The sequence below is a fragment of the Tachyglossus aculeatus genome, chromosome 1 (genome assembly GCF_015852505.1).
Source record: "Tachyglossus aculeatus isolate mTacAcu1 chromosome 1, mTacAcu1.pri, whole genome shotgun sequence".
NCBI classification, from domain to species: Eukaryota; Metazoa; Chordata; class Mammalia; order Monotremata; family Tachyglossidae; genus Tachyglossus; species Tachyglossus aculeatus.
The window spans coordinates 27,884,983-27,896,692 of NC_052066.1; the positions used below are offsets into that span (position 1 = coordinate 27,884,983).

The 11,710-nt window shown below is 44.9% G+C and overlaps 1 non-coding gene across 1 annotated transcript; it reads right to left on the reverse strand.

Moving 5' to 3' along the window:
* Nucleotides 1-11,349: 11,349 nt before the first annotated feature.
* On the reverse strand, nt 11,350-11,487 carry LOC119938309. The gene has a single exon (XR_005454397.1). It is a non-coding gene; the product is annotated as a small nucleolar RNA SNORA7 (small nucleolar RNA).
* Between the last annotated feature and the right edge of the window lie 223 nt (nt 11,488-11,710).

Genomic DNA, 11,710 nt, shown 5'->3' on the forward strand with positions numbered 1-11,710 from the left:
CTTCACTCTCTCTGGGTCTAATCTGGTTGTCTGGACTGACGATGCGCCCAGATGTAAGAGTTGTGGAAGCCTCACGGACATTCTTCTGATTCTCATGAACCCAAACAATTTCACCTTGTAGCGCTTATTATTATTTTTTTTAAAGAAATGATTCAGTCTGCAGGGAAATGCACGAGTTTGCCAGCTCAGAAATTGTTCTCTAATTCCTCTCCCATGATTACACCAGTGGTTAAGCAATGATCCATTGGACTTGCCATAAAACAGCACACAGAAACTCCCTGGTCATCCGCAGGGCCAGTTATTCAAACAATCAATCAGTTATATTTATCGAGCTTTGACTGTATGCAGAACACTGTACTAAGCGCTCAGGGGAGCACAGCATAACAGAGTTGGCAGACATGTTCCCTGCCCACAGGAAGCTTACAGTCTAGCAGGGGAGCTAGGAGTGCTTTGTGGGAGGGGGCATGTCATTTCTTTACTTTGTACTTCCCAAGTGCCTAGTACAGAGCACTGCATCAAATGAGCGCTAAATAAATGCTTGGTCCTGCTACTACTATGACATAGTGAATAGATCATGGGCCTAGGAGTGAAAAGGTCATTCATTCATTCATTCAATCGTATTTATTGAGTGCTTACTGTGTGCAGAGCACTGTACTAAGCACTTGGGAAGTACAAGTTGAAAACATATAGAGACGGTCCCTACCCAACAACAGGCTCACAGTCTAGAAGGATAACGATTGTACTTGTTAAGCACTTACTATGTGCAAAGCACTGTTCTAAGCGCTGGGGAGGTTACAGGGTGATCAGGTTGTCCCACGGGGGGCTCACAGTTCTAATCCCCATTTTACAGATGAGGTAACTGAGGCATAGAGAAGTTAAGTGACTCTCCCAGAGTCATACGGCTGACAGTTGGTGGAGCCGGAATTTGAACCCATGACCTCTGACTCCAAAGCCCGGGCTCTTTTCACTGAGCCACGCTGCTTCTCCCAATCTAATCTTAGCTTTGCTGCTTGTCTGTTGTGTGATCTTGGGCAAATCACTTCACTTCTCTGGACCTCAGTGACCTCATCTGTAAAATGGGGATGAAGACTGTGAGCTCCCCGGGGGACAACCTGATCACCTTGCATCCTCCCCAACACTTAGAAGAGTGCTGTGCACATAGTAAGCACTTAACAAATACCAAAATTATTATTATTATTATAATACTAGAGAGAGAATTTAATTTTTGAGTATGGAGAGCCTGTACACAGAGAACTGAACTGAAGCCACACCAAGACAAATGAGACCCCAACTGGCTTTTCAAGCTCTCCAGAGAAGAAGATTCATCTTTAGTGTCCACCTTACTAACTTCACCTGGCAGAAATTCTCCTTTAGGTCTGACCTACAACCCTCAGGCTTTAGCTTAATCTTTTCCTTCTTGTCCTGTCTTCATAAGAAAAGCCAGAGGATGGCAGGTCTAATGCCTGCTAAGATCCATAGTGACGTCCAACACGGTTGCCAATTTGTACTTCCCAAGTGCTTAGTACAGTGCTCTGCACATAGTAAGCGCTCAATAAATACGATTGATTGATTGATTGATTGATTTTATCTGTTGAGCACTTACTATTTGCAGAATACTGTACTAAGCACTCCAGCAGAACACTGTAACAGTATAACAGAGTTGACAGACACAATCCCCTCTCACAATGAGCTTAAAGTCTAGTGGCAACGAGCTGCGATGTGAACTCAGTGTCCTCCTGCACTGTGCCACCACTCCAGTCAGTCAATTGCATTTATTGAACACTTACTGTGTGCAGAGCATGATACTAAATACTTGGGAGAGTAAGCAATAACAATAAGCAGACAAAACGTGCTTACGGTCTAGGAAACTGGTTGGAAACCTGTTTGGAAGCTGGTTGGAAAATGATTGCTATTGGCTTGATGGAGACCATCTAGCTGGGGGCACAGGCAACTGAGTCCATTTCTGATGGCATTTCAAACCCTCTAACACGCTTCAACCATAATGCGGCGGTCATTTATTTTTCTCACTCCTCCCCTCTTTTCCTCCTCCCGAGCTCCTCCCTTCCTTTTCGTTTTTCTTTCCTCAAGCTTCCTTTTTTTCCCTTGGCCACTTCTCCCTTCCCTAGCCCTGCCAGTTTTGCCCACGCTCCTTCAACAGCCTCCTGGTATCTGGCCACCTACTGCCCGTCACCCACTCAAGAGGGATCATATTGTCCACTCTTGGCCCAGTGTGACCGTCACAGCAGGACAGGACGTTCAGGGTTTCCTTAAAACAAAGTCCAGTTTTCCACATCTATTTCAGAAGAATGAAGCCCAACCTCCAATGAATTAATCAAATGTATTGCACACTTCTCGTGTGCAGAGCACTGTACTGAGAAGCATTTCTTAGGCCATAATCATTATTATTATCATTCTCTATCAACTATCTCTAGCAGATGATACCCAAATCTACATCTCCTCTCCTGATCTCTCTCCCTCTCTCCAGGCTAGCATCTCCTCCTGCTTTCAAGATATCTCTACATGAATGTCCTCGTGTCACCTCAAACTTAACGTGTCCAAAAGAGAGCGCCTTATATTCCTGCCAAATCCTGTCCTCTCCCTGACTTTTCTGTCACTGTAGACAGCACCACCATCCTTCCTGTTTCACAAGCCCCTAACCTTGGAGTTATCCTGGCTCCTTTCTGTCATTCAACCCACATATTCAATCCTTCACCAAATCCTGTCAGTCCCACCTTCACAACATCGCTAAAATCTGCCCAAACTGCTACCACATTAATACAATCACTCATCCTATTCCGCTTAGATTACTGCATCAACCTCCTTGCTGACCTCCCAGCTTCCTGTCTCTCCCCACTCCAGTCTATACTTCAGTTCACTGCCCAGATCATCTTTCTACAGAAACGTTCAGGACATGTCACCGCCCTCCTCAAACAACTCCAGTGGTTACCATCCACCTCCATATCAAACAAAAACTCCTCACCATTGGCTTTAAAGCAGTTCATCACCTTGCCCCCTCCTACCTCACCTCACTTCTCTCCTTCTACCACCCAGCCCACACACTTCACTCCTCTGGTGCTAACCTTCTCACTGTGCCTCCATCTCGCCTATCTCACCACCAACCCCTGGCCCATGTCCTGCCTCTGGCCTGGAACGCCCTCCGTCCCCAAATCTGACAATTACTCTGTCCCTCTTCAAAGTCTTATTGAAGTCGCACCTCCTCGAAGAGGCCTTCCCAGACTAAGCCCTTCCCAGACTGAGCCCCCTTTTTCCTCTCCTCCTCCTCATCCCCCCTGCCCTACCTCCTTCCCCTCCCCACAGCACCTGTATATATATTTGTACAGATTTATTACTCTATTTTACTTTACATATTTACTATTCTATTTATTTTGTTAATGATGTGCATTTAGCTTTAATTCTATTTGTTCTGACAACTTGACACCTGTCCACGTGCTTTGTGCTGTTGTCTGTCTCCCCCTTCTAGACTGTGAGCCTGTTGTTGCATAGGGACTGTCTCTATATGTTGCCGACGTACTTCCCAAGCGCTTAGTACAGTGCTCTGCAAACAGTAAGCGCTCAATAAATACAATTGAATGAATGAATGAATGAATGAATCTCCCACTCCCTTCTGCATCACCCTGTCTTGCTCCCTTTGCTCTTTGCCCTCCCCCTCCCAGCCCCACAGCACTTATGGATATAATCTATAATTTTATTTATTGTATTGATGTCTGTTTATTTGTATCAATGTTTGTCTCCCCTGCTGTAGATTATGAGCTCACTGGGGGCAGGGATTGCCATTACTTATTGTTGTATTATACTTTTCCAAGTGCTTAGGACAGTGCTCTGCATACAGCAAACACTCAGTAAATATGATTTCTAGACTGTGAGCCCACTGTTGGGTAGGGACCGTCTCTATATGTTGCCAACTTGTACTCCCCAAGCGCTTAGTACAGTGCTCTGCACACAGTAAGTGCTCAATAAATATGATTAAATGAATGAATGAATGATTAAATGAATGAATGAATGAGAACAGGCCCTGGAGTCAGGAGGTCCTGGGTTATAATCCCCACTCTGCCACTCGTCTGCTCTGTAACCTTGGGACAAGTCACTTCACGTTTCTGTGCTTCACTTCCACCTCAGTTCCCTCGTCTGTAAAATGGGAATGAAGGCTGTGTACCTCATGAGGGACAGGAACTGTGTCTAATCCAATTGCCTTATATCTACCCCAGTGCTTAGTACAGTGCCTGGCACATAGTAAGTGCTTTACAAATACCACAATCATTATTAGTAGTATCAGTAGTAGTATTGCTTGGGTGAGTACAATATAACAGCATTGGTAGACATGTTCCCTGCCTATAGGGAGCTTACATTCTAGAGGAGGAGACAGATAATAATAATAATAATAATAATAATAATAATGGCATTTCTTAAGCATTTACTATGTGCAAAGCACTGTTCTAAGCGCTGGGGAGGTTACAAAGTGATCAAGTTGTCCCACAGGGGGCTCACAGTCTTAATCCCCATTTTACAGATGAGGTAACTGAGGCCCAGAGAAGTTAAGTGACTTGCCTAAAGTCACACAGCTGACAGTTGGTGGAGCAGGGATTTGAACCCTTGACGTGTGACTCCCAAGCCGGGGCTCTTTCCACTGAGCCACACTGCTTCTCTAATATTAATATAAGTCCCAGAAAGTCCGGAAAACTAAGGAAGAAGGAATCTCATTGGTCTTTTCTCACTGGGAGCAAGCTCCCAGAAAAAAATTTTTTGCTAGCGTTCTCATGAAAAGCAACAATGGAATGCATGTCAGGATGGGGCAGGGGGAGGGAAAGGGAGAGGGGGAGGGGAAGAAAGAGTGGGTTTTTACTATTTCAGCTCCTCAGGTGGAACAATGATAGAATGGGACCCCCTTCTTCCCCTCCCCACTGAGCTTGTTTGGATAAACAGAAGCGTTTTTGTGTCAGGACATGTCTAATAAATTCCTCTCTCCTTGTACTTGTGCCGTACAGGGTGCCTGGCATTTTTTTGCATATAAACAGTAAACAGTCCCTTATTATCCTGACATGCTTGGAATAACTGTGGCTATTTTTTTCTCTTCCCAGAATTTGAAAAAGGCCCAAAATTCCATGTGGTTTCTGAGTCAACTATTTTCTCTCTCTCCTCTTGCTTTTCCCACCACCCCTGTGACCTTGGGCGAGAAGCGCAGAGGGCGATGGGCCCTGGGCAGTCAGGATGTGCACTGGAAATGGATCCTGGATGTGTGATAATCCCTATTGCCACTTGGCAAGTGGGAGAGTGAGGAGAGAGAGAGAGAGAGAGAGAGAGAGAGAGAGAGAGAGAGAGAGAGAGAGAGAGAGAGAGAGAGAGAGAGAGAGAGAGAGAGAGAGAGAGAGAGAGAGAGAGAGAGAGAGAGAGAGAGGCAGTGTGGCTCAGTAGAAAGAGCACAGGTTTTGGATTCAGAGGTCATGGGTTCAAATCCCAGCTCTGCCAATTGTCAGCTGTGTGACTTTGGGCAAGTCACTTAACTTTTCTGTGCCTCAGTTACCTCATCTGTAAAATGGGGATTAAGACTGATTTCTAGACTCTGAGTCCGCCGGTGGGTAGGGACTGTCTCTATATGTTGCCAACTTGTACTTCCCAAGCACTTAGTACAGTGCTCTGCACACAGTAAGCGCTCAATAAATATGATTGAATGAATGAATGAAAGACTGTGAGCCCCCCATGGGACAACCTGATCACCTTGTAACCTCCCCAGCATTTAGAACAGTGCTTCACACATAGTAAGTGCTTAATAAATGCCATCATTATTGTTATTATTATTATTAAAGAAAGCACCAAAAGGTAGTGTTCACTATAGAAATTAAACTCTCCTCACCCCATCCAGAGGATCCCTCACGCCACAGTTGCCGTGACCTGGAAAATAAGCATCAAGGTTTTTCCCAGCCCCCACACGTCCCTAACCACCTGCCCTTTGTCATTGTTTCTAAATTGCAGCAACACCTTGAATTTATAGTGCGCTTTTATTTTTCCCAAATGATTTTCTCAGCAGTTATCTTCTTTTTATCCTCCCAGCATCCCTACAGAGGTAGGGTGGCACAGGCATTGTCACCCCCACTTAACAGATGAAGAAACCGAGGTCTGTATTTTACGGTATTTGTTAAGCACTAGTAAAACATGGTTCAAAGCACTGGGGTAGATACAAGTGAATTGGGTTGGACACAGTCCCTGTCCTGCATAGGGCTTACAGTCTAAGTAGGAGGGAGAATGGGTGAAAAGGAGGACTGAGGCATCGAGAAGTTAAGCGATTTGCCCAAGGTCACACAACAAGCGATTGGCAGAGCCGGAATTGCCACGCAGGTCCTCTGATTCCCAGGCCCGTGCTTTTTCCACTAGGCCATGCTGCTTCTCCATTGAGGAAAAGTGACTTATCCTCGGCCACGGTGGCAGAGGTGGAAGTAGAACTCAAGTCCCCTGGCACCTGGACCCTACTAGAGCAGCCTACCATCTGGAAAGCGCTTAGTACAGTGCTCTGCACACAGTAAGCGCTCAATAAATACGATTGATGATGGAAAGATCTCTGAGTCCGAAGTCAAATGCAGTGAAGTGTCCAGGGGAGGGGCAGCTACTGACCCGAACTCAGGAGGTTGAGGGGCAAGAAGAAAAATTCAGGAATGGAAAATGGAGACAGGGAGAACCAGATACTAGCTCTGAATCCCAAGTGTTTAGTACAGTGGTCTGCACATGGTAAATGCTCAATAAATAGCATTGATAATGATGATAAAGGCAGGGAGGAGATAGGGAGGGAGAGAGAAATGTAGCAATCAATCATATTTATTGAGCGCTTCCCCGCTGTTGGGTAGGGATTGTCTCTGTTGACAAATTGAACTTTCCGAGTGCTCTGCACACAGAAAGTGCTCAATAAATATGATTGAATCATATTTATTGAGCACTTCCCCGCTGTTGGGCAGGGATTGTCTCTGTCTGCTGACAAATTGAACTTTCCAAGTGCTTAGTACAGTGCTCTGCACACAGAAAGTGCTCAATAAATACGACTGAATGAATAAATGAATGAGTATACTAAGAGCTTGGAAGAGTACATAAACCTTATTTAGCCCTCCTTTCCTCTTTTCCCCCTCCTTTTTGCATTGCCCTGATTTGCTCCCTCTATTTATCCCCATCACCTATTTCTACATATGTAATTTATTTATTTATGTTAATGTGTGTCTCCCCCTAGACTGTACCCTAGACTGTAAGCTCGCTGTGGGCAGGGAACATTTCTGTTCCTTTTTAATATCGTACTCTCCCAAGCATTTAGTACAGTTTTCTGCACACAGAAAGTGCTCAATAAATGTGACTGACTGGTTGCCCACAACGAGCTTACAATCTAGAAAGGGAGACAGACATCAATATAAAATAAATTAATTATGGACATGTACACAGGTGCTGTGGGGCTGAGGGAGGGAGGGGTGAATAAGGAGTGCAAATGGAAAACGAGAGAAACACAGAGAGGAGAGACAGAGATAGGGAGCCACAAAGAGAGTCAAAGACAAAGAAGATGGAAGAGGCAAGTAGTCAATCAATCAATTAATGGTATTTATTGAGCACTTAATAATAATAATAATGGTATTTGTTAAGTGCTTACTGTGTCTCAAGCAGTGTTCTAAATGCTGGGGAAGATAGAAGTTAATCACGTTGTCCCACGTGGGGCTCACAGTTTTCATCCCCATTTTACAGATGAGGTCACTGGGGCACAGAGAAGTTAAGGAGCTTCTCCAAGGTCACATAGGGGGATTAAGACTGTGAGCCCCCAGTGGGACAACCTGATCACCTTGTAACCTCCCCAGTGCTTAGAACAGTGCTTTGCATATTTTAAGTGCCTAATAAATTCCATTATTATTATTATTATTATTATTAATAAGGCTTTAAAGGAGGAGAGAGTAATTACATCAGCGTGGCTCAGTGGAAAGAACACAGGCTTTGGAGTCAGAGGTCATGGATTCAAATCCCTGCTCCACCAATTGTCAGCTGTGTGACTTTGGGCAAGTCACTTCACTTCTCTGTGCCTCAGTGACCTCAGTGACCTCATCTGTCAAGCAGCGTGGCTCAGTGGAAAGAGCATGAGCTTTGGAGTCAGTGGTCATGGGTTCAAATCCCGGCTGTGCCAATTGTCAGCTGTGTGACTTTGGGCAAGTCACTTAACTTCTCTGGGCCTCAGTTCCCTCATCTGTAAAATGGGGATTAAGACTGTGAGCCCCACATGGGACAACCTGATCACCTTGTAACCTGCCCAGCGCTTAGAACAAGCAGCCTTCCCTAATGTTGCTGGCAGCAGGAACTCCCCGCAAGTCAGTCAGTCACACAGTTCAGTCAGTCAATCGCATTTATTGAGCGCTTACTGTGGCCAGATCACTGTACTAAGCTCTTGGGAGAGTCCAATAGAACAATATAACAGATACATTCCCTGCCAACAATGAGCTTAATAATAATATAGTGCGGTATTTGCTAAGTGCTTACTAAGTGCTAGGAATTCATTCATTCAATTGAATTGAAAGCTTACTGTGTGCAGAGCACTGAACTAAGCACTCGACTGTATTAAGCACTGGGGTAGAAACGATGTAGTCGTGTTGGACACATCCCTGTCCTACATGGAGCTCAGAGTCTTCATTCCCTTTTTTCAGAGGAGATAACTGAGGCCCAGAGTAGTGGTGCTTAGTACAGTCCTCTGCACACAGTAAGTGCTCCATAAATATGATGGTGGATTGATTGCTTTTACAGATTCATTCATTCATTCAATCATATTTATTGAGCGTGTGCAGAGCACTGTACTAAGCACTTGGGAAGTACACGTTGGCAACATGTAGAGACGGTCCCTACCCAACAGTGGTCTCACAGTCTAGAAGGGGGAGACAGAGAACAAAACATATTAACAAAATAAAATAAGTAGAATAAATATGTACAAGTAAAATAAATGAATAAATAGAGAAATAAATGTGTACAAACATATATACATATATACAGGTGCTGTGGGGAAGGGAAGGAGGTAAGGTGGCGGGGATAGAGAGGGGGAGAGGAAGGAGGGGGCTCAGTGTGGGAAGGCCTCCTGGAGGAGGTGAACTCTCAGTAGGTCCTTGAAGGGAGGAAGAGAGCTAGCTTACAGATGAGGTAACTGAGGCCTAGAAAAATGAAGTGACTTGCCCAAGGTCACACAGCAGACAGAAAGTGGAGCTGGTATTAGAACCCAGATCCTTCTTGCAGTCTAGAGCGAGTGGGAACTCTAAAGAATTGGCTGCCAAACTTATTTAATAATAATAATAGTATTTGTTAAGTGCTTACTCTGTGCCAGGCATTGTACAAAACCCCAGGATAGATACAAGCAAATCAAGTTGGACACAGTCCCTGTCCCATGAGGGGCTCACACCCTCAATCCCCATTTTACAGATGAGGTAACTGAGGCACAGTGAAGTGAATTGCCCAAGGTCATGCAGCCGACATACAGTGGAGCTGGGATTAGAACCCATGACCTTCTGACTCTCAGGCCTGTGCTGTATCCACTAGGCCATGATGCTTCTCTCACTTGCTGTGATAACCCGCCTCCTCTTCATCATCATCATCATCATCATCAATCGTATTTATTGAGCGCTTACTATGTGCAGAGCACTGTACTAAGCGCTTGGGAAGTACAAATTGGCAACATATAGAGACAGTCCCTACCCAACAGTGGGCTCACAGTCTAAAAGGGGGAGGCAGAGAACAAAACCAAACATACTAACAAAATAAAATAAATAGAATAGATATGTACAAATAAAATAAATAAATAAATAGAGTAAAAAATATGTGCAAACATATATACATATATACAGGTGCTGTGGGGAAGGGAAGGAGGTAAGATGGGGGGGATGGAGAGGGGGACGAGGGGGAGAGGAAGGAAGGGGCTCAGTCTGGGAAGGCCTCCTGGAGGAGGTGAGCTCTCAGCAGGGCCTTACTCCTCTTCCTCCTATGGCTCAGCTCTTATACAACTGTGTCTCCTTGGAGTTCTTGCTCCTGCTGCCCCAGATGGAAGTGAAATTGCCCCTCTTCCACAGTTGTCCAGCTGATGTTTGGGTCAGAGATGAGGAGGCAATCAATCCATGGCTGTTCCACTCAATTCAGGACCAACCGTCACTTTAAGCGCTCATGTACTTTCTCATGGCCACCCCCATGTAGGTAGGTGGTGAAATCAGCTTGACCTTTGTTGTGATTGATTATCCCTCCTCCTTAAATCATTTCCTAGCCTGGGGAGTGAGGAGCAGTGTGGTCTAGTGGAAAGAGCATAGGCCTGGGAATCAGAGGACCTGAATTCTAAGCCCAACCCTATCACTTGTCAGCTGTGGATAAGTGATTTAATTTCTCTGTGCCTCAGTTCCCTCAGCTGCAAAATGGTGACTTAAGATCTATTCTTCCTCCTACTTATATTGTGAGCCTCGGGTGGGACTCTGTCTGATGTGATCAATTTGTATCTACCCCAGCATTTAGAACAGCAAGTAGTAAGTAATTAAAACCATAATTATTATTATCTTTCCAAGGTTAGATTAGAGGGTGAAATGATTCTGGAAGGTGTGAATGTAAAACTCTGGTGCCTTGGGTTTATCTTCCCTACAATCGTTCCCAGTTCTTGGAGCCTCAGTACAGGAGGATCCTTTAAGTAATAAAAGATGCTTTTTTTGGTGGTCCCTATTTCCCTGCCTGAATTTCCAAGCAATCAATCAACTGATGGTATTTATTAAGCACTACTGTTGGCAGAGCATTATATTAAGTGTTTGGGAGAGAACAGAAAAAACGGAAGTTACTGCACCTACCTTCAAGATGGAACCAGGGAAAGAGGCAGATAGAAATCCTTGACAAGTAATAGGAGAAAGACCAACACTTCAGTAGCAGTAGTAATAATTGCGGTATTTGTTAAGTGCTTACTTTGTGCCAGGAACTGTACTAAGCTCTAGGGTGGATACAAGCAAATTGGGATGGACACAGTCCCTGTCCCATGTGGAGCTCACAGTCTCAATCCTCATTTTCCAGATGCGGTAACTGAGGCCCAGAGAAGTGAAGTGACTTGTCCAAGGTCACGCAACAGACAAGTGTCGGATCCAGGATTAGAACCCATGTCCTCTGACCCCCAAGCCCATGCTCTTTCTGTTAAGCCATGCTACATCTCTTCCAGAATGCCCCACCTCCCTCTGCAATCCTTCTGGTACTTTATTCATAGAGTTTTTTGGGTAAAAAGACAGAAGTGGTTGACCATTGCCTTCTTCCACACAGTTAACTTGAATCTCCGCCCTCGACTTTCTCCCCGCCGCTGCTGCCCAGCAAAGGTGAGTTTTGACTTGTAGCAGATTGCTTTCCACTCGCTAGCCTCTGGTCAAGCTAGGAACGGAATGGGTAGGCCTCTATTTGACTCTCCCTCCCATAGCCGAGACTGGTAGAGTACTGGAAACTTTCCAGGTGCGATCCTGAGAGGGGATATATGTTGTACGTGTACAATGTATATTGTACATACAGTAAACAAGCACCACTAGATAATTAGCAGACAAGGTGACTTAGTTGAGAAGGACTCGACAGGTTTAAGCTAAGCATGATGAGAGGCAGCATTGGCTAGTTGAGACGAACAAAGGATTGAAAGTCAGAAGATCTGGGTTCTAAAACCGGCTTTGTCACTTACCTGCTGTGTGACCTTGGGCAAGTT